The 22,159-nt window shown below is 45.0% G+C and overlaps 1 pseudogene; it reads left to right on the forward strand.

Moving 5' to 3' along the window:
- The window catches only part of LOC124523378 (cytosolic 10-formyltetrahydrofolate dehydrogenase-like), a 143,578-nt pseudogene that overhangs the window by 11,764 nt on the left and 109,655 nt on the right, over nt 1–22,159 (forward strand).

A 22,159-nucleotide genomic window follows, 5' to 3' on the forward strand; every position in this document is an offset into this window, starting at 1 on the left:
CCACCCCCCCCAACTCCCCTTGCCTTTCTCAGGTTTGGCGTCCTTCTGAGTCTCTTAAACTGGAGAAAACTCTGACTTTATGGAGGCTCCTGAGGTCATGCTGGGGCCATCTGCATCGTCTCCCTATCCTAAGGTCAACTGTGCCATTCTGCATCTTTGTGGAAGGAGTGGCTCACCACCTCCTGGATACCAGGGATCAGGATGTGACCTTGGGAGCCATTTTCAGAGGTTTGCCCACCAGAGGCAGGGATGGGTCAACCCTTCCCCAGAGATATCCATCACTAACAGGTTCCCTGGGGTCTCTGCCAGAATGGGCTCCATGCCTCTGATACTCTCCATGGGGCTGAGAGGTGCAGGTATTATGGCAGGCCTAACTTCTGCTCCTCCTTTTGCTGCATCACTGTTGGCTGAAGCCGGCCCCCAACTGGGGCCTCCTTGGCCGGCACAGCCTCCAGAGACAACATGGCTCCCCACCTCCTCCCTTGTCTGCCCCAGTGTCAAAGCCAGAGGCCTTACCTGTACCTGGACCAGCTTCTTGTCTGAGGATGTTTCCAGGCTCAGTGCAGGAGGCACCTTGCCCCTGATGGCTGCCTGCTCCACTTGTACCCAAAGTCCTCAGATGCCCCTGTCATTCCAGTCTGGAAGGTTTGGGTCTTCTACTGTCTCTGTCATGGGGGTTTCAGGATGCAGACAAGACCCTGTTCCTTTCTGAGCCCCAAGCACAGTCTGGCTGCCCAGGGGGAAGGGGGAAGGAAATAATGGAGCCCCCTACCAGTGACTCCCCTTGGTTCTTCCAGGGCTCCACCATCCCCATCAACCAGGCCAGAGCAAGCCACAACCTGGCCTTGACCAGGAAGGAGCCTATTGGGTGAGTCACAGCGCTGGGCAAAGACTCACCACACACTAGGCACTTTTCGCGCATTTTGTGGTGTGAGTGCTCATCCCCTTTTTACACATCTATCAAACGCTATTTATTCACTGATTACTAAATGCCATACATTTCAGGTGCAGGATATACAACAATGATTGAAACTGATGGCATTGCCTGCCCTCGGGGGACTTATATTCTAGCAAATAAAACAGCTTTCACATTTAAAGTACCTGCTCTGTGCCAAGCACTGTTTCAATGACCTTATAATTATAATTTTACTTAAGCCCCACAATAGCCGTGTATCAGGGTCATAGTGGGAAACAGAGGGCACACCTGAAAAATTTTATCTGCAAAGATTATAATAATGAATATGCATAAAATTAAGAACTACAGGGCACCAAGGAGCAGTGTAAAAATAATAGAGAAATAGACAAAGGATAGGAACTAGTGCTCAACAGGAGACAGACACTTGCCCAATCAATATAGAAAAGACTAGGAATTGGGGAAATGATGTTAAACCCAGACATGAGGGGCTTTGCCTCACCATCAGATGGTCCCAAGGACTAGGGAGAGAGAAGCCTCCTCACACTTCCTATGGGGGGTGGGGGGATGCAGAGGGTCCACCTTTGTGAAAGGCAACTTGGCAGTGACTTTTCAGTCTCCAAATGTACCCTGCCACAGGCACAACTATGGTGGCTCACTGGCACAGGTGCTCAAGGTGACAAGCCCAAGAGCACTCACAGAAGCTGTTCTGGGGCCTTGATAGCAAAACCCTGCACAACCCATGCTGAACTCTGCAGCCTCCTAACCAGGGCTTGGTGTGTGGCTGTGTGAAGGCATGGGACAGAGCTATGGGGACCATGAAGAACAGCTCCAGGAGAAACTTGTTTGAGGGAATCACACTGATGAATGCCCTCTAAATCATCAAATGTGCACCAGAGGCCCAGAGTGGTCCACCCAACAGGCATTCCCGCCTACCCTGTGCCCCTTACAACCTGGGGCCTCTGGGATCCACCAGCAGGGACCTCACATCCCTGTGGATGGTGGTCAAGGGCACTCAGCTTCTTTGGGAATGTGGGGGGTGGTGTCAGAAGGAGAATGTGTTCAGATGTCATTTGCATTGACAGAAATGCATGTAGATGAACACACCAGGTCCTGAAGGACAGGCCTGCTGGTGAGGGCAGCCCCTGTTGGGAGAGTGGGCTGTGGATATAGGAAAACCCTGTCCTGTAGCCCCCAGAGAGGGGGCAGCCTGGGAGGGAAGTGGCACTGAGGGCAGGGGTTCCCACCCAGCCTTTCCCCCAGAGGACACAATATGTAGACGGTGCCCCAGGATGGGCCCCCACAACAAGGAACTCCCCTGCCCAGGTGTCAGAGTGTAGAGTGAGAGCCCTGCATAGCCCATGTGCTTGGAGCACCTTCCTTGGGCACAGGCCTGAGAAGGGCTGGGCAGGGGGACCAGGGCCCACCTGGCTGCCAGTCACAGGAATTTGCATGGTCACTGCTCTTCCAGATGCCTCCCAAGGAGTCTGTCCCCATCAGACTGAGGACATTAATGCAGAGCCTCCCAAGGAGTTGGGGGACTGGGAAAGTTGTCCCTATATGGGCGGGTTTATGGGTCTGCTAGAGCTGCCATAACAAAGTACTGAAACTAAGAGACTCAAGCAGCACACATCTGTTGCCTCAGCATTCTGGGGCTGGAAGTTCCAGATTCAGGTGTCAGAACGTTGGTTTCTTCTGAGGGTATGAGGGAGAATCTGCTCCAGGCATCTCCCCCAGCTTCTGGTGGCTTACTGGCAGTCTTGGGTGTTCCCCAATCTCTGCCCTCATGTTCACTTGGTGTCCTCCTTGTGCATGTCTGTTCACATGGCTCTGTTTTTTGAAGGACATCAGTCCTATTGGGTTAGGTACACACCCTATTTCAGTATGACCTCATCTTACCTAATTACATCTGGGATGGCCCAATTTCCAAATAAGGACGTTCTGGAGTTAGGATTTCAACTGCGAGTTTTGGGGAGTACAGTTCAGCCATGACAGTGGGACTTCCTGACGTCCATTCACCTTTGGAGCCCCCACAACCCTGATGACCTCACCCTCTTCCCTGGACAACTCACCGTGCTCCCTCCGCCTTCTCATCCCTTTGGGTCTGCTGGGTGTACGTGGGGGTGGGGAGTGGCTCTCCAAACCCCTGAGTGCACCTGTTGTTCCTCCCAGGATGGTGTGCTGGTCCCCAGATTGTCCTGACCTCAGCCTTCACACACCCTCTTCCCCCTTCCTGGGTTCAGCTAAGTCCTCTTTAGGGAAACATTGTGTGGTGATGATAATCATGAATATGATGAAGAAAACAAGTTAGGTAGCCTGAGCAGCTCTGTGTGGACCGGCTCATTAATTGTCTGACACGGACGAAGACAGTGCCCTGTATTTTATAGGAGTCAGGGGAAAGCGGGGCCACACATGTCATCATTAGGCCCCCCAGGACCATGAGGGGCTTCCCTTTGATGGAGGCACTGTTCACCCAGAGGCTTTCTCTGGGACCAAGGGGCACACTGATGCTGGGTACCATCTCTTAAGGCAAAGCAGACAAGCCTTATTAGGCCTCCTCAGCTGACTGCTTCCTTTTCTCCATGGGACTACACCCTGGCCTCACACCCAAGAGGACCCTCCCTGACTTCCTCCTGGCCCACCCATTTCCAGCTCTCTCCCATATTCTCTCTGCCCACCTGGGTGATCCCTGGCCTTCTCCCTGGCTCTGCCTGCTGTCAACCCCTCACTGCCTGGTGTCCTGCCCTACTGGATTGTCCTTAGACAGGTCTGACAGTTCTGATGAGAAACCATGTTCCCTAGCATTGTGCCCTGCCAGGAAGAGGAGCTATTGCCACACTGGACATACTGCCCCATCAGGGACTGGAAGGGCATGGGTGAGCTCTCTCGGGGACCTTGGGCACCATATCAAGATGCTTGGAGTGGAACGGGTGTCAGGCTTGGGGAGAGGAAGCAGTTGGCAGGTGCAGTCTGGCACCCAGGCTGAGTGGAGAGACGAAGACCCACTTCTTTGTACCATAGGGTCTGTGGCATCATCATCCCCTGGAACTACCCCCTGATGATGCTTTCCTGGAAGACAGCTGACTGCCTGGCTGCTGGGAACACAGTGGCGATCAAGCCTGCCCAGGTGGGTCTGGGTGTGTTCCAGGTGGGGCGTATGGACTGTAGAGGAGACAGGTGACCTGTTGGGCCCTTTGCCCACCCAGGACTGGTACATCCTCAAGGGAGGACGGGTACTGCTGATGAGGGCTGGCCTTCCATGTGCTCCGCTCACAGAGGCGGGGCAGCACAGAGCAGGGGTCAGTGTGGGCTGTAGGCAGTGTCTGTTCATTTGACCATGGGGTGGCTGAGTCAGGTCAGGCGTGTGTGTACCTGCAGCTACTTGGTGAGGAGAGTTAGGGATTTTCCGACAGACACCAGCCCTCTGGATTTGGGGGAGCAGAAACCCTGTTTGGTATCCTTTGTCCAGGCCCCATGCTCTGAGACAGGTTTGGTGCCTTATTTGGCTTCAGAGTCTGAAAGTCCTGGAGGGAGCAAGGAGTTGTGGGATTTGTGCACCTGCATTCCCCGCCCCCCCAAGCCCGTCACACAGAAGCTGCACAGGTAGATGTCAGGGTCACTCAGGCAGGCTGGAAGGGCCTGAGCAGGCTCCCCTGGAGATAAGGACACCCCCCCCCCACCCCGCACGAGCCTCAGCCTCTTCACCTGTATACTGAAAGTAACAGCCTGTCCCCTGCCTGCCCCCAGGGGTGTTAGGGACTGAAGGCAAGATGCTCCATCATGTGGCTCTGGACAGCATGCCCAGGAGGTCTCCTGGCTGCTTTGGGGCAACTTGGCTCCAAGAAAGTTATAATTTAAAATCCAGCAATAGCGACAGGTAGCATTTACAGTATTCACCCTGTGGCAGCATTTTAATTCATAAAAAATTACATGAAAATTAAAAATTTGCATACATTTGCTGATTTGGGCATGGCAACAACCCTTTGAGATGACCCATAACCTATTGTATTATTAGGGTTTGCTGTGCACAGATCCAGGAATTGTCCCTAGACAATAGAGGCCTGTGCCCTCCAGGACCAGCACCCCACAGATTTTGTGGCTCAGCCTAAGACCACGTGGTGGGCGGGGCACAACCCAACCTTTAGAAGGAAAATTACCTGGGTTAGAAGAGGAGCCACTGCTAACAGGGCTGGAGAGGGCAACAGCCTCCAGCCACCAGGTGGTAATTAGAATCTTGAACCCACCAGGGAGCACTGGGCACTCCCTGGCACTGAGGTGCTTCCAGGTAGTCCTGGATCACTCCCTGAATGAAGAAGGTATGAACATTCAGGAAGGGGCCAGGCCTGGCTACAAGGCTGGAGCCTTCCAGGGGAAGGCACTAGAAGACACAGGAGGGAGGAGGCTTTACTCCCCACTTAACCACTGGAGCTGTGGGGAAGCTGCCTGGAGTAGTACCCACTACGATGGGGCTTTCCCTGGAGGTCCTCTTGCATGACTGCTTCTCCCTGCTTGCTACCTCGACTGCTGGGAGAGGAAGGCAGAGCCCCACTTCCCAATCTTTCCTGACCCAGTCTTCTCTGCCTTCCCAGGTGACTCCACTCACAGCCTTGAAGTTTATAGATTTGACCTTGAAGGCTGACATTGCCAAGGGTCAGCATCCTCCTTGGATCTGGTAAGGGGTGTGGACAGGGGCATGTGGGGGCACCAGGGCTCCAGGAAGACAGATATGCACTTGGTCAGAACAGGGCTTGCTGCATGATGTGATCCAGTGGGGAAGAGTGATCAGGGACCCAGCGATCCAGTGGGGGTGGCCAGCCTGGTGGGGAGGTGGCCCTCTCCCATGGTGGGAGATACCCAGAGCTAAAGGGTTCTAGCTTTCAAGTATTTCCCCAATTTTTTTCCTTTTGTGTGTGTGTGTGTTTATACATGTTCTGGAATAAATTACATAACTTGGGAATCATTATATTTAAGATACTGTAGAACATTCTAGCTTAGAGCATTTATGGAGGTATGACATAAAATTGCTTATTTAGTTTCTTCTGTGATTAGTGGTCTAGTTTATTGGAAATGTTGTCCCTTGTTACATACATTTAAAATACATTGGCATAGAGTTGTATCAATAATTTCTTATAATTGGTTCCTTTTTTGATTCTCCCTTCGATTGCTATAATATCTCCTTATACTTATCATTTTTCTTGCTCTGTTAAAATTGATTAAATTTGTGAAAAGTTCTTGTTTATCCCTGTACTTCTCTCAAAACACAAAACAAAACAAAATAGCTCTCAAACTGCTTTACCCATCCCATTGCTATTCTGTCTTATTTTTTCTGCTTTTATCATTTTTATTTCCTTCTGTGTTCTCCTATGTGCTTTTTTGGTAACTTTTCGAGTTGAAAGTTTATTCATTTATATTTTTTGCCACTTAAAGGAAAGCATTGAAAGAGAACTTTGGTGACACCTCATACTTCTTTGTTAATATTTTCATTATTATAAATGCCCCCATTTATTTCCATAATAGTTTTTGTCTTCATGTTTGCTTTGTCTGATATGAGCATAACTACTCTAGCTTTCATTTGGATTTTGTCTGTATGTTGTATTTTTTTCAATCCTTTACTTGCAACATATTTACATCTGATGTCTCCTTGGAGAGCATATTATGTGGATCTTGTTTTAATCCAGTGTGAGAGTCTCTGAATTTCTGACTGGATTGTTTAATCCATTCACATGTACTGTGATTATTGACCTAGTGGATTTATGTCTGCCATTTTACTTTTTGCTTTTTGTCTCCTGTCTTTTGTTTCTATTTCTCTTTTATGGGTTTCTTTACATTACTGAAACATTTTAATTCTTTTAACGATTTTTTTCCACAATAGAATTTTTAGTTATTTTCCTATTGGTTTCTCTAGGATTTACCATAGACTTCTTCAGTTATCAGAAAATACTTCAGTTTTGAGAAACTTAACAGAAACCCATGGGGGAGGGGAAGGAAAAAAAAAAAAGAGGTTAGAGTGGGAGAGAGCCAAAGCATAAGAGACTCTTAAAAACTGAGAACAAACTGAGGGTTGATGGGGGATGGGAGGGAGGGGAGGGTGGGTGATAGGTATTGAGGAGGGCACCTTTTGGGATGAGCACTGGGTGTTGTATGCAAACCAATTTGACAATAAATTTCATATATTGGGGAAAAAAAAGAAAATACTTCAGTTTATGATAATGTATTTCCAGGAAAATATACAAATACTATTCCTCCATAGCTCTAGTACCTCTGTGCTGTTATATCACATACTTTTGTGCACCCATCACATTGATATATGTTACAATCACAATAGTACACTGCTATAACTTTATATAATTTTATGTCTATGAGAGAAGTTAAAGAGAAAGGGGAGTAAATATATAATTACATAGTTTGCTATCTTAACCTTATTTAGATTACTGGTTCTTTGCATTTTTTCCTGTAGTTGAGTTACTCTGGTATCACTCTGGTATCTGGTTTTCCACGTATAATATCATGTCACCTGCAAAAAGTGAAAGCGTGACTTCATCTTTGCCAATTTTGATGCCTTTGATTTCATTTTGTTGTCTGATTGCACTCTTCCAGCACTCTGTTAAACAACAGTGGTGAGAGTGGACATCCCTGTTGTGTTCCTTATCTCAGGGAAAAGCTCTCAGTTTTTCCCCATTGAGGATGATATCGGCTGTGGGATTTTCATAAATGGCTTTCATGATGGTTAAGTATGTTCCTTCTATCCTGACTTTCTTGAGGATTTTTATTAAGAAAGAATACTGAATTTTGTCAAATGCTTTTTCTGCATCAATTGACAGGATCATATGGTCCTTTTCTTTTTTTATTAATGTGATGTATCACATTGTTTTATTTGTGAATGTTGAACCAGCCCTGCAGCCCAGGAATGAATCCCACTTGATCATGGTGAATAATTCTTTTTATATGCTGTTGAATTCGATTTGCTAGTATCTTATTGAGAATTTTTGCATCCATATTCATCAGGGATATTGGTCAGTAGTTCTCTTTTTTTGCTGGATCTCTGTGTGGTTTAGGAAACAAAGTAATGCTGGCTTCATAGAATGAGTCTGGAAGTTTTCCTTCCCTTTCTATTTCTTGGAATAGCTTGAGAAGGATAGGTATTATCTCTGCTTTAAACGTCTGGTAGAACTCCCCTGGGAAGCCATCTGGTCCTGGACTCTTATTTGTTGGGAGATTTTTGATAACCGATTCAATTTCTTCACTGATTATGGGTCTGTTCAAGTTTTCTATTTCTTCCTGTTTGAGTTTTGGAAGTGGGGGGGGTGATTAGGACTTTCTCCATTTCTTCCAGGTTGTCCAGTTTGTTAGCATATAATTTTTCATAGTATTCCCTGATAATTGCTTGTATTTCTGAGGGATTGGTTGTAATAATTCCATTTTCATTTGTGATTTTGTCTATTTGGGTCATCTCCCTTTTCTTTTTGAGAAGCCTGGCTAGAGGTTTATCATTTTTTTTTAATTTTTTCAAAAAACCAACTCTTGGTTTCATTGATCTGCTCTACAGTTTTTTAGATTCTATATGATTTATTTATGCTATGATCTTTCTTATTTCTCTTCTTCTGCTGGGTTTGGGGGTGTCTTTGCTGTTCTGCTTCTATTTCCTTTAGGTGTGCTGTTAGATTTTGTATTTGGGATTTTTCTTGTTTCTTGAGGAAAATTTCAATGTATTTTCCTCTCAGGACTGCCTTTGCTGCATCCCAAAGCACTTGGACTGTTGTATTTTCATTTTCATTTGTTTCCATATATATATTTTTTAATTTCTTCTCTAATTGCCTGATTGACCCATTCATTCTTTAGTAGGGTGTTCTGTAACCTCTAGGCTTTTGGAGGTTTTCCAGACTTTTTCCTGTAGTTGATTTCAAGTTTCATAGCATTGTGGTCTGAAAGTGTGCATGGTATGATCTCAATTCCTTTAGACTGATTAAGGGCTATTTTGTGACCCAGTATGTGAACTATCTTGGAGAACGTTCCATGTGCCCTCGAAAAGAAAGTATCTTCTGTTGCTTTGGGATGCAGAATTCTAAATACATCTGTCAAGTCCATCTGATCCAATGTGTCATTCAGGGCCCTTGTTTCTTTATTGATCCTGTGATGGGATGATCTATCCATTGTTGTAAGTGGGGCATTAATGTCTCCTGCAATTACCACATTCTTATCAATAAAGTTGCTTACGTCTGTGATTGATTGTTTTATCTATTTGGGGGCTCCCATATTTGGCGCATAGACATTTATAATTGTTAGCTCTTTCTTTTGGAAAGACCCTGTAATTATTATATAATGCCCTTCTTCATCTCTTGTTACAGTCTTTAAAGTCTAGTTTGTCTAATACAAGTATGGCTACTCCAGCTTTCTTTTGACTTCCAGTATCATGATAGATAGTTCTCCATCCCCTCACTTTCAATCTTAAGGTGTCCTCAGGTCTAAAATGAGTCTCATGTAGACAGCAAATATATGGGTCTTGGTTTTTTGTTGTTGTTGTTTGGTGTTCTTTTTAAATACATTCTGATACCCTATGTCTTTTTGTTGCAGCATTTAGTCCATTTACATTGAGTGTTATTATAGAAAGATATGGGTTTAGAGTCATTGTGATGTCTGTAGGTTTTATGCTTGTAGTGATGTCTCTGGTACTTTGTGTTCCTTGCAACATTTCACTCACAGAATCCCCCTTAGGATCTCTTGTAGGGCTGGTTTATTGTTGATGAATTCCTTCAGTTTTTGTTGGTTTGGTAAAACCTTTATCTCTCCTTCTATTCTGAATGGCAGACTTGAGGGTTAAGGGACTTTTGGCTGCATATTTTTTCTCTTCATCACATTGAAGATTTCCTGCCATTCCTTTCTGGCCTGCTAAGTTTCAGTAGATAGGTCTGCCACTACTCTTATAGGTCTATCTTTGTAAATTAGAGCCTGTTTATCCCTAGCTGCTTTCAGAATTTTCTCTTTATCCTTGTATTTTGCTAGTTTCTCTGTGATATATCGTGCAGAAGATCGATTCAAGTTACCTCTGAAGGGAGTTCTCTGTGCCTCTTGGATTTCAATGCCTTTTTCCTTCTCCAGATCAGGGAAGTTCTCAGCTATGATTTGTTCATGTACACCTTCTGCCCCTTTCTCTCTCTCTTCTTCTTCTTCTGGAATTCCTGTGATACAGATATTGTTCCATTTGATTGCATCACTTAGTGCTCTAATTTTCCCCTCATACTCCTGGATTTTTTTATCTTTCTTTTTCTCAGCTTCCTCTTTTTCCATAATTATATCTTCTAATTCACCTATCGTCCCCTCTGCCTCTTCAATCTGTGCTATAGCCACCTCCATTTTATTTTGCACCTCATTTATAGCATTGTTTAGCTCCTTCTGACTATTTCTTAGTCCCTTGATCTCTGTGGCAATAGATTCTCTGCTGTTCTCTATGTTTTTTTCAAGCCCAGCGATTAATTTTATGACTATTATTCTAAATTCTTGTTCTGTTACATTGTGTAAATCGCTTTTGATCAATTCATTAGCTGTCGCCACTTCCTGGAGTTTCTTTTGAGGAGAATTCTTCCATTTCATCTTTTTGGGTAGTCCTTGAGGTGAGTGCCAAACTGCAAGCACTTCCCCTGTGCTGTCTGGGGCAACTTGTGTTGGTGGGTGGGGCCACGGTCAGACCCGATATCTGCCCCCAGCCCACCCCTGGAGCCACAGTCAGACTAGTGTGTACCTTATCTTCCCCTCTCCCAGGGGCAAGACTCACTGTGGAGTGGTGTGGGCCTTGTCTGGGCTACTTCCACATGGCCAGGCTTGTGGTGCTGCTTTGATGGAAACTGGCCAAAGGTGTATTAGAAGGGGTGGATCTGCAAGGTGTACAGGGGCTTAGAGGAGCAGGCTTAGCTAGCTTTGCCATCAGTGGCCCCCTGCAGGAGGGGCCCTAGAGCACCATGAGGGAGGCAGGCTAGTCAGAGAGATGGATCCACAGAAGCACAACATTGGGCATTTGCGGGGTGCAAGCAAGTTCGGTGATGGGAACCGGTTCCCTTTGAAATTTTGGCTGGGGGATGGGAGAGGGAAATGGTGCTTGCCAGTGCCTTTCTTCCCCGCTGAGGTGAGCTCTGTCTTCCTGGGCTCAACAACCTCCCTCCTGGCTTCTCTCACCCTCCTTGCTCTCTGAAAGTAGAGCTGTTGACTTTTAACATTCCAGATGTTAAGTCCCACTGGCTGTCAGAACTCACAGAATCCAGCCCCTCTGCTTTTGCAAGCCAGAATTTGGGGGCTCTGCCTTGCAGGGTGGGCTGCCCTTCCACTGCCCTGGCTCTCCCCCGCCAATCCATGTAGTGCGCACCACCTCTCTGCCCTTCCTACCCTCTTCCTTGTGCCTCTTGTCTATGGTTGCCTCCGGAGAGTCTGTTCTGCTAGTCTTCTGGCAGTTTTCTGGGTTATTTAGGCAGATGTGGGTGGAATCTAAGTGATCAGCAGGACACGGTAGGCCACCTTCTTCCCCTCTGGAAGCAACTTAATAGACATGTCTCTTGTGCTAGGGATATAAAGGAAAAATAGAGTATTGGGAATTCATGTAGATAAAATGTTTCTGCACATTGAACTAAATCATCAACAAAACTAAAAGGCAACCTTCAGAATGGGAGAAGTTATTGCCAACATCATACCTGATAAAGGGTTGGTATCCAAAATTGATTTAAACAAATTTTTTTAACGTTTATTTATTTTTGAGATAGAGAGAGACAGAGCATGAACGGGGGAGGGGCAGAGAGAGAGGGAGACACAGAATCGGAAGCAGGCTCCAGGCTCTGAGCCATCAGCCCAGAGCCCGACGCGGGGCTCGAACTCACGGACCGCAAGATTGTGACCTGAGCTGAAGTCGGACGCCCAACCGACTGAGCCACCCAGGCGCCCCCAAAATTGATTTTAAAAAAACTTAAAAAATGAACACCAAGAAAACAAATAATCAACTTAAAAATGGTCACAAGGCAGGAATAGCCATTTTATGAAGAAGATATAGAGATAGCTAACAGACACATGGAAAGATGCTAAAATCACTCGTCATTCATTCTTTTTTAAAAAAATTTTTAATGTTTATTTACTTTTGAGAGAGAGACAGAGTTGTGAGCAGGAGAGGGGCATAGAGAGAGGGAGACATAGAATCTGAAGCAGACTCCAGGCTCTGAGCTTGGCAGCAGAGAGCCAGATGAGCTCAAACTCATAAACAGCAAGATCACAACCTGCTCTGAAGTCAGATGCTTATCCAACTGAGCCACCCAGGCGCTCCAACTCATCATTCATTCTTGTGACTGGTTTTGCTGCATCCCAAAGGTTTAAAATTTTTTTTATATTTAGTTTTTTTGAGAAACAGAGTGAGACAAAGCATGAGCAGGGGAGGGGCAGAGAGAGAAGGAGATGCAGAATCTGAAGCAGGCTCCAGGCTCTGAGCAAGAGGTCACCACAGATCCTGATGTGGGACTCAAACCCACAAACTATAAGATTATAACCTGAGCTGAAGTCGGACGCTCAACCGACTGAGCCACCCAGGCACCCCCCCCAAAGGTTTTAGACTGCTGTGTTCTCATTTTTTTTTTCTTTCCATATATTTTTCATAATGTTTTTAAATTTCTTATTTGGCCCATTTATTCTTTAGCAGTATGTTGTTTAACATTCACGTATTTGTGGTTTTTCAAAAAAAAAATTGTGGCTGACTTCCAGTTTCAGCCACAGCATTGTGGTTAGAAAATAATCATGGTATTATCTAAATCTTTTTGTACTTATTGAGACCTTATTTGTGACCTATTATGTGATCCTCCCTGGAGAATGTCCCATGTGCACTTGAAAAGACTGTGTAGTCTGCTTCTTTAATATGGATAGTTCTGAATATATCAGCTAAATGCATCTGGTCCAGTGTGTCTTTCATAGCCATTATTACCTTGTTGATTTCTGCTTAGATTTTTTTGTCCACAGCTGTAATTGTGGCATTAACAGCTGTTAGTACTATTAATGAGTTCGTTTGTATTTGTTATCGTTCTATGTATTTGAGTGTTCCAATTTGGGCATAAATATTTACAATTGTTAGATCTTTTTGTTAATTAGACCTCTTTATTATGATAGAGCGACCTTATTCATTTCTTTTTAGCCTTTGGTTTAAAATCTCGTTTCTCTAATATAAGTATTGCTCCTCTGGCTTTCTTTTGACATTAATTTTCATGATAAATATCTCTCCATCCCTTCACTTCCAGTGTGCAGGTGTCTTTAGGTATAAAATGATTCTCTTAAAGGCAGCATATTGATGGGTGTTGTTTTTCTTATGCATTCTGACACCCTCTGTCTCTTGATTGGAGACAGAGTGACTATTAACATTTATAAATTTACTGCCATGTTTGTTTTGTCATTGCTTAGAGAGATTTTCTCTTTTTCCTTCTAGTCTTTGTTGTTTTTGTCTTTCTCACTCAAAGAATTCCCTTGTACTATTTCTTGAAGGTCTGGTTTAATGGTCATGAACCAATATAGTTTTGTTTGTCAGGGAAACTATCTCTGCTATTATGAATGACAACCTTTATGTATAGAGTATTCTCAGCTACATATTTTTCCCATTCATTGTGTTGAATATATCATGCCACTCCTTTCTGCTGGCCTGGTTTCTGTGGGGGAAATCTGCTGTTAACATCATTTGTCTTTCCTTACAGGTTGGACTTCTTTTTTCTTACACTTTCAGGATGTTTTTATTATCTCTATATTGTGCAAATTTTATTACAATATGCATTTGATTTTGGCTTGTTTTGTTGAATTTGATGTGTCTTCTTTATATCTTTTGGATTTGGATGTCTCAGATTATGGAAGTCTTGGGCTATAATTTCTTTTTGGTGCAATTGTCGAGGGGATTTTTTATCTTTCTGCTACATCATCATGAGTATAGAAATGAACAGATTCCTGCATAATAATTGTGTATTGTATAACTTTATTGAATTAATTTTCAATTCCAATGGTTTCTTGGTGGATTCATTAAGGTTTTTTATATAGTGTCATATCATCTGCAAATAGTAAGTTTTCATTCTCCCTTACCATGTTGGATGACTTTTCTTTCTTTTTTCTTGTCCTATTGCTATGTTTACCACTTTTTGTATTATGTTGAACAAAGGTGGTGAAAGTAGATATTTGTACTTCCTGATCATAGAGGAAAGGTTTTCACTTTGTCACCATTGAGTATGTTAGCATGTTTTATTTTTATATATGGCCTTTTTCATGTTGAGGTATATACTTTCTAAACCCACTTTGTTGAGTTGTGAAAATGAACAGATGATGTATTTTGTCAAATGCTTTGTCTGCATCTACAGAGATGATCAATGGTTTTTATCCTTCATCTTTTTTAATATGATTTATAAAATTGTTTTACCTGTGAATTGTGAACCACCCATGCATTCCTAAAACAAATCACAGTGGATTGTTTACATTTTAGGGGTGCCTGGGTGGTTCTGTCAGTTAAGCGTCTGACTTTGGCTTCAGGTCATGATCCCACGGTTCGTGAGCCATTTGCTAAAGGGGAGTTGGTGTGAACATCTCTATATATTTGTATAACTCCACAGTGCATTCTCCATTTTCAGAGCAGAAAGTAGATGTCTACAAAGGTTTCTACAAGTGCAACCATGGTCCACCTTCAGCTTCACTTTCCTGTGACACCCTCACAACCCTGTTTCTGGTGAGTCTATCGGAGGCATCGCTCAACTGTACCTGTCTCAGCCCCTCTAGTCCTCCACCCTGCAGTCCGGTCCTCCCACTGCTGCCACACTGAGGGGCACGCAGCACGAACAAGCTGAACTCATCTTCCGGTTTCCCATGTAGAGCTGAAGTGTCTGACTTTGAGAAGTGGTTATAGACATCACTCCCATTTCAGGAAAACCACTCGTTTCAGGAAAGGGTCAGGGTTAATTTTGGAAAAAAACAAAAAACAAAAAACAAAAACAAAACTTCCCAAAGATATGTTTTACTTAGCCCATAAAACTCCCCCATCTTTGGGGCCAGACTGATGGAATATTGGGGAAAGTGTTCTGGTAGGGACATATTTGGGTTGAAATGACTGATCCATACATTGGGAGGTACAAGGATATTCCCCTCATCCTGTCTAATTGGGGTGATCTGAAAAGTTAATTATTCCAGCCATTCTGTGTTGCTGTGTTCGCCAGTGTAAGTGAAGATGCTGGTTTTGCCTAAAGAGAGGAAGAATTAACCTGTCAGGAAACAAGCACATAGGACATGCTCCCCAGAAAAGGCTAGACTAGGGATGGAAATGGTCTTGGGTGTATGCCTGAAGGAAGAACATGAGACCCAGGGTCCTGTAATTAATAGTGCATGTTCCACATCTCCTATGGAGTGCCAAGGTGAATGTCAGAGGACCCCACTCCTGTCCCAAGTTTATTCAGAGAGAGGGAGGGACTGGCCTTGAGGTTGCCAGATGAGCTAACCACCAGCATGTTCCTTTGTGACTCCACTGTGGTGGTGGGCATGAGGCAAAGGTCATTCCCAAGCAGGCATTCAGGAAGAGCGGCTAGAGTTGGGTGTGTCACGTCTCACCCAAGTCAGCACACCAATTCAGGGCTCACTCCTCTATCTGACCTGGCTCCCTCTGGCAGGTCTTGGGATGGATGATATTTAGGCTAAAGACACCAGTAAGAGGAGCCAATGTGATGTAAGTTTTGAGCAAGCCCAACATCAATGACAACCATCCCATTAAAACCCATCATTACCTACTTCTACTAGAATAAACTAAACTTCTCAAATGCCCTCAACACACAGAACACACTTTTCCTCAATAATTCCCACTGTCAACCAGACTTTTGGTCTTTACAAGCACTTATCCTTCAATCTTTGGAAATACATTTGGCAAACGATGTGTTTTAGCTACCCTATGCACTCATCGTTGCCTGGAGAGAAGAAAGCCACAATGATGTGACTTTCCACACAGGTTGCCCTGTATGTTCCCAGCTGTGTCTGGCCAGGGCTCACTTTGCTCCTTCTGTTTTGGGCACAGAACCGGGGCTGCACTTGGTAGTCACAGTCTTATTGACCCACCACTTGCTAACACACCAGATTTAAGAACATCCAGAGTCTTATGACACACCCCAAATATGAAAGATGAATAATTAAGAACACTCACCAAATAAAAGCCCAGAGAAATGTCATCTTTAATATGTCACACGATTCACAGACCCCCAAAGCCAATGATGACCTAGGTGTTAGGATTCCCAATGAATTTGAAAGGAGACATCATTAAAAAAATGGTGTGGGGGCGCCTGGGTGGCGCAGTCGGTTAAGCGTCCGACTTCAGCCAGGTCACGATCTCGCAGTCCGGGAGTTCGAGCCCCGCGTCGGGCTCTGGGCTGATGGCTCAGAGCCTGGAGCCTGTTTCCGATTCTGTGTCTCCCTCTCTCTCTGCCCCTCTCCCGTTCATGCTCTGTCTCTCTCTGTCCCCAAAATAAATAAACGTTGAAAAAAAAATTAAAAAAAATAAAATTAAATTAAAAAATGGTGTAGCAAGCAATTACAAATGTGTTTGAAACAAATGAAAATAAGTCTCAGGAAAGGAAGAAATGTGTAAAGCAGTACATAATCAACAATTACAACTGAAAAGTATAATGACTACAATTTTTAAAACACACACACACATACACACAACACAAAGAATAAAACCTAATATTTATGTCACAGGAATCTCAGAAAGAGAAAATATAAAAAAGTAGGGACTAAAAATATATTTCAAGAGAAAAATCAAAAAATTGTTTCAGGAAAACATGGCTGATTTCCCAAATTTGACAAAGATGTGAACCTAATGATCTAAGAAAATGAGTAAATACCACAGAGTTGAAACCTCAAGAAATCCACCAAGAAACATGCTATGGACTACACTATGCTCCCACCCCATTCACAATTTTCCAGTTCTGTCCCCATAAGCTTGCATGTGGGGCCTTGGAAGATAATGAGGTTATGTTAGGTCACAAGTTTAGGACCCTCATGATGAGGGTGGGAGCATGAGGTTAGCATGCTTACAAGGGAGAGATGCCAGAGAGCTGGCATTCTCTCTCCATGCACACATACAGAGAGAGGTCATGTGGGCACAAAGCCAGAAGGTGGCCATCTACGAGCCAAGAAGATGAGTCTCCCCAGAACGTGACCACACTGGTACCCTTGTTGGATTTCTACCTTAGACAACTGTAAGAAAGTGCATTATGGATATTTAGCCATTGGCTTAAACTTAGTACATTTTTACACATTGCAATAAAGGAAGATTCAGAAACTAAAATACATGGTGAATTGGACTTTATTAAGATTTAAACATTTTGCTCTTTTAAAGAGCCTATTTGTTAGCTAACTTAATACAACATATATTATAATTTTATTAATTATATAAATAATAAATATTATAATTATATAAATAACAAATATAATCATAATTATAATAATTATCTAAATAATAATTATAATTATAATGATTATAACATAAATTATATTAAAAATAATGTAGGGGCACCTGAGTGGCTCAGTCCGTTAAGGGTCCAACTTTAACTCAGGTCAAGATCTTCTTGTTCATGAGTTCGAGCCCTACAGCAGTCTCTGTGCTGACAACTCAGACCCTGGAGCCTGCTTCAGATTCTGTGTCTCCCTCTCTCTCTGCCCCTCCCCCACTTGCACTCTGTCTCTCTCTCTCAAAAAAAAAAAAAAAAAACTAAGTAAACATTAAAAAAAATCCTTTTAATAGGATAAAAATACAAGCTATACACTAGACCAACATGTTTGCAAACCACACATGTGACAAAGAACTTGTATCTACACAGTATTAAAAAATTCAGAATGCAACAAAAAATAACAAAAAATAATAAGGAAAACATTTTCCAAATAGGAAATGGACAAAAGAGATGAAGAAACATTTCAGCAAAGATAATATACAGGTGGCATAAGCACATGAGAAAATGTTCTACATCACTAGCCATGAGGTAAATACAAATGACAACTGAGTAATCACTCCCCGCCTGTTAGAAGAGCTGATTGAACTAAAACAGTGAGAAGATAAAATGTTTGAAAGAGGCGGCTCTCTCATGCATTGCTGGTGGGAATGTAAATAGCACAGCCACTCTGGTAGGACAATTTGATAGCTGAATAAACCCTACAACCTAGCGGTCAGGTTCCTGGACATTTATTTATGCCAGAGAATTTAAACTTAAAATCCCACAAATATGTCCCTCGAATGGATAAACAAAGCATTCCATCCACAGTAGGGAGCCTTACACAGTGATAAAGAACATATATACATATATGTATATGTGTGTGTATATATATATGCACATACATATATATATATATACATATACATACATATATATATATATATGTATACACACACACACACACAAAGTAAACTCAGCAAAACAGTCTTCTCAGTGGAGATGCAGAGCCAGGAGGGAGGCATCAGCATAATGTTCAAAATGAAATGGAAACGTCATTCACCTACATAGCAATATGTGCCATGACATGGAGACACACATCAGGGTTCTGGTAGGTAGGAAGCTGCTTCCAAGGAGAATGCAGGCAAATGGTGTGTATACAGCCAATGAAGCAAGGGTCCACTTCTGGGATGAGACTGATAAATGAGGCAGAAAAGTGGTGAAGTTTCTAAAGCTAGCAGAAGTCATTTGTGTTTGTATAGCCTGAGATCATTTACATTGCCCCTGGGGGGAGAAAGGTTTTGCATCTCCATGCTCCTAGGCTTTAGGCTTAGTTTTCTCTTCACTTGTGCATTTGAAAGAGTCCTAACAGGTCCTCATTGTACACAGTAAGTCAGAGTTGCCAGAGTCCAGAGTCCCTTGGTGGACTTGTGTGATGGTGCCCTTACCATGACAGTGAAGTCCACAGACAAGTCTTGTGATTTTCCTGTAAGTCCTACTTCTAACAGGTCCAGTCTGGGGGTACCCATTTGCAAGTCCTCAGGTGAGGACATGTGATGAAGGCTGGAGATTGGGACTAGCCTTAGATGATCCATATTTCTGTGACTCCCTGCTCTCCTTCCAGTGCTGTGTAGGTTCGTGCCCTTGATGCTCCTTTCATATAAACTCTTGACTGCTTGGTCTCTCTACTCCTCCTCACCCTGTATGGTAGTCTTGTGGGTACTCTTGAAACCTCAGGCATAAGTTTTCTTGCCCACCTCTGCACACTGGCCCTCCAGATCAGGATCTGGTACACCTTGCACGTTCAATAGATTCTTGTTGAAAAATCACACAGATGATGCCCTGTCTTTCTCTGTCACCAAAATAAATAAACATTGAAAAGAAATTGAAAAAAAAGAAAAGAAAAATTGCACGGATGAGTTGGGATCTGAGGCACACTGTGAAGAAAACATGGAGGTTGGGAGGTAGTGGAGGTGGAAATGTGGTTCCACAGAGTTGAAGGACATGACAAAGTGGACTTGAGGGTGGGACCAATGGCGGTGTAGTCCAGGTAGGGCCATGGGAAGGGCATGCAGAGCTGAAAAGCACCGGCAGTTCAAGGAGAAGGGAGGTGGAAGGAGTCTCGTATACCCGGTGTGTCTCCCTGTCCCTTAGGGCTGCCCTTTTGATCATGGGTCACGAGTGGGGAGGGTGCACAGCTGCAGATGTCCACGGTTGGCAGGAACGTGAGGCAGAGTGAAGAACAAACACAGAGGCCTAGGATGCAAGAGGGAGCACTGGGTTCATGTCCAGCCACCTCCCTGTGAAACCAGCTTTGCAAAACCTTCCTGGGTCTCTTCACAGGTGATAGGGAGGTCTCCACCTGGGGAGGAGACACCTGACAGTCCCTCTCCCACTAGCCTGGTCTCTGGAACCCTCTCTCTGGCTCCTGGCTGTCAGGCTGATGGGCGGGTGGTCATACCATCTGGTGGGCACACCGAGGTGCGTTGTTGCAGACCCTGGCGCCCAGCAGCTGTGCCCCCTGCGGGGGGGCGGGGGGGCGGGGGTCTTGGATCCAGGGCCCAAGCAGGTGTGCGGGAGCGTGTGCACGGGTGCTTTCAGGCGTGTGGGCCAGGGACTGAGCCCGGTGAGGGACACAGCTGAGGCTGCAGCTGTGCTGTGTGTCCTGGCTCTCAGACCACCTGCCGCCCCAATCCCCCGAAGTCTCTAGGTCAGCCAGGGGCTGACGCCCACCCCACTCCCCCGCCAGGGACAGGCTGCTGCCTGGCACCTGCATCCAGGTAGCTGTGGAGGTAGAGGAGCGGTAGAGGTACTAGGGAACTTGTGGAGAGGACTGGGAGCCATGAGCCTCCAGCCCTGGGGGGTGGCAGCTCTACTGCTCTTGCTCCTCCTGGAGGCAGGGGCAAGGCACAGACAGACCTTGCTCCCCGGGGCGCCTCTTGGCTGTGCTCATGGAGTGCCAACACTGCCAGGGGCTGAGCACGATGTGATGCCCCCAGGCACCCCTGAAGACCATCTGCCAGAAGCCTAAAGGTGGAGCAGCTGAGACCCACAGCCTCCCTCCAGGACCTGCCTCAGTCGCAGTGCTGCCAAGGTAGGGATCCTAGTGACAAGGTCCCATGTGGCCTTCCCCCCTGCCCCTCTCTGTCTTCCCCTTCCATCCCTACCCCCTCCCTCATGCTATGGGGTTCTTCTTGGGCTCCTTTCTGGCTGCGGTCACAGGAGTGACCTTTATGGGTTGTACCCTGGTTCCCTGGAGGAGGAGGGCCGAGATTGAATAGGGGTTAGGTTCTGGTGGTGGGGAGCAGCATAGGTACAGAGGAGGGTGCCCTGAGTGCCCTTGGAGATCTGACTGGGTTGGTGGCTGGAGGGTGGAGTTGCAAACTAACGAAGGAAGGAACGCGTGGACCTGAGGTTGTGGGAAAATGTCAAGGCAGGGCCAGGGAAGTCGCAGCCATGAGCAGGAGGCAACATTCCTGCCTGTGAAAATGAAGCACAAGGGACCTCAGATTCCAGAGAAACATTCCAGGGAGAGTCAGGGTGGTGGGCCTGAGTTTCTGGAGCCCAGCCAGAACTTGTTGAAGCGATCACAGGTGAACACAAGCCTCCTGCCTCCAGCTTCCACACTCCCTGCCCCGCCCCGCCCCTGGTGGCAAAGTTGCACCCTCTGATGGGGTGGGGAGATCCTACCCCACTTTTTGCTAAAGGCGGTCCTCTAACATGGGAGTTAATGGGAGGACTATGGGGTGTGGAGTCTGAATTAGGGGTTGTGCAACTCCCTGTGGAGCTCTTCATTTCTGAAGGCAATTTGCATTCAACCAATGAACTCAAAGCAAATGGGCAATGAACAAGTGGAGCTTCTTTCTTTTAGAGGGTGGTCCAGACTCTTTCTACTTGGAGTTGTGTGCTGGGTTTTTGGATTCAGTACAAAATAATCTTTGGGAAATTTTGGGTGGGAACGTCTTTTTCGTACTCTCCCAAGGAAGGTGGATGGAAAAGCTCCTTGTTCCAGGCAGACTTGTGGGTTTTGTTCTTCATACCCGTGGGGCATGGTGCTTCACGTTTCTGTGGAGCGCCTTCTCTCTTGCATTCGTTCCGTGTTTCAAGAGTTTCAGACCTTAGGAATCACATCTCCTCAGGGACCCACAGGCAGCACAAGGGAGAAGTGACTCTGAGCCCACCGTGTCCCTAGAAACCAGTGCATGTGTATGTCAGCAGGCAGTGCTCCTCTCTCAGCCTCCTTTTGAAATTAGCTGTTGAGCAAATGCTCTTTCATTCCATGGGTTCTCCCTCTCCCAGGTTGTTGGGGTGTGTGTGCGTGCATGTGGTGCTGTGGCCTGTATGCAGTCTGGACTGCATTCGGGACACAGTTCTTTCCAAAGTCACTGTTTTGTTGCATAGGAATTTCTCATTTCAATAGAGTGTTCCAATCCTGTCTCAAAGTTTGAAAACAACCTGAAGGCAGCACTGTGACCTCATTGAAAGCAAAAGCCTGAGCAGAGGCTTTCACAAACTTACATATCAAGATGACTGGTATTTTATGTTTTCAGTAAGATGGTGTGGTGTAGGCCACTTTCAGCAGCTGCCACTCCTAAGCATTTGTTTGTCCCTGGGGGGTGAATTGTCACTCTCAGGAATTAAGGAGATTATGATTATCTTGAATATCATTATTTTCATGATTACCATGATTACTATATTCTTCATATCCCTTCTCATGGAATTTGATACATGTGCTCAATACCCAAAACACTTTCATCACAAAACGCTTGTTAAAACAACGAGAAAAAACTCACTTTTG

The sequence above is a fragment of the Lynx rufus genome, unplaced genomic scaffold (genome assembly GCF_022079265.1).
Source record: "Lynx rufus isolate CCGP_SWC_20201006 ecotype Redwood Valley unplaced genomic scaffold, mLynRuf1.p SCAF_4, whole genome shotgun sequence".
Classification (NCBI taxonomy): Eukaryota; Metazoa; Chordata; class Mammalia; order Carnivora; family Felidae; genus Lynx; species Lynx rufus.